Source organism: Benincasa hispida, chromosome 8, assembly GCF_009727055.1.
Source record: "Benincasa hispida cultivar B227 chromosome 8, ASM972705v1, whole genome shotgun sequence".
NCBI classification, from domain to species: domain Eukaryota; kingdom Viridiplantae; phylum Streptophyta; class Magnoliopsida; order Cucurbitales; family Cucurbitaceae; genus Benincasa; species Benincasa hispida.
Window position 1 is genome coordinate 53112794 of NC_052356.1, and position 363 is coordinate 53113156.

The following is a 363-nucleotide window of genomic DNA, read 5'->3' on the forward strand; positions in this document are numbered from 1 at the left end:
GCATGTCAGAATCGAATTAGGCGAAAGAAGGAGCCAGCATGGCGGACAACAAATGATAATGCGGTACCGGTTGTAAACCAAGGGGTTGTTCGACCGACTCAGGATCCTGTCTTCCTAGCAGCTGATCACAACATCCCAATGCGTAATTATGCGGCACCCAATTTGTATGACTTTTCGCCTGGAATCTTTGAGGCCGACTGTGGAAGAGAACGCGCGTTTTTGAGATTAAGCCGGTAATGCTGCAAATGATTCAAAATACCGGACAGTTTGGGGGTCTGCAAGGTGAAGACCCACATGCCCATCTAACCAACTTAGTCGAGATGTGCGGCAATTTTTCCTTACTTAGTGTGACCCTAGAGAATA